Below are 1043 nucleotides of genomic sequence, written 5' to 3' on the forward strand. Positions count from 1 at the left end.
TCAAGGCCGGTTCACCATCTCCAGAGACAACAACAGACAGCAGGTGTATCTGCAGATGAACAGTCTGAAGACTGAAGACTCTGCTGTTTATTATTGTGCTCGAGACTCACAGTGACTGGAGCTGGTTGAGCAGCTGTACAAAATCCTACAATATTCATTCTTACTGTGCTTATATATTAGAAGATAATTTGATTGTGTATCTGTTGTTGTTGTTTTTAATAAAATCATCAGCAAGGCCAGTATCAATCATCAACAATATCTAGTAAAAATATGACTAAAAACAGGTCCTACTGTTATGATCACTTCCTCATTATACAGCTCAGACCAGAACAAATACCCGGCTGTCATTGTCTTCTTGAGTCTGAATAAAACAAACACAACATGAACACATTTCAGCCACAATAATGTAGCCTATTCATTATTTGGCATCTAAAGTAAATCACTAAATGAGTACAAAAAGAGAACTACAGTGGCTGGAGTTGTTTGAGCAGCTGTTCAAAATCCTGCAGTGGCTCAATCTTTCTGGACTTATGCAACGTGATCTCACAGAAATATGTGAAATAACAACAAACTCTTAACAGCACATTACATGGTGCTGAGTACTTTGGTAAAATAAGGGTGTTGGCACCACGGAAGCAATGAGACTCTAGGTTCGGACAAAAAAACACTTATATAGGTTTAGGAAGAACATCACAAATGTAACTTCACAACAACTCAACAACACTTGTGCACCCGAACACCGTTCTCAAATCATCTGTCTCCAGGTTGAGGCTCTCGTGTTGTTTGACATATCCACCGACAATTAATTATCTGATTGCTGAAAGTATGATAAACCATTACTTTATGTTGCATAGGACAGAATCCTGTGAGAGTAAATAAACATATTCAAATGTTACAAAGTGTCTCACAAATAAATCAAGGACTTTATAACATCAGGCCAAAAATGTAAACTAAATTCAAATTGTAAGTTACAGTGAGATCATTCTTTAAAATATAACACAAAATACAATTAGTTAGAATAAAGCTATAACATGAAAATAAGT

General features: G+C 36.0%; 1 pseudogene; it reads right to left on the minus strand.

Moving 5' to 3' along the window:
• Positions 1-1043, minus strand: part of LOC129098492 (immunoglobulin gamma-1 heavy chain-like) — a 34121-nt pseudogene that overhangs the window by 32477 nt on the left and 601 nt on the right.

Source organism: Anoplopoma fimbria, chromosome 11 (assembly GCF_027596085.1).
Source record: "Anoplopoma fimbria isolate UVic2021 breed Golden Eagle Sablefish chromosome 11, Afim_UVic_2022, whole genome shotgun sequence".
NCBI lineage: Eukaryota > Metazoa > Chordata > Actinopteri > Perciformes > Anoplopomatidae > Anoplopoma > Anoplopoma fimbria.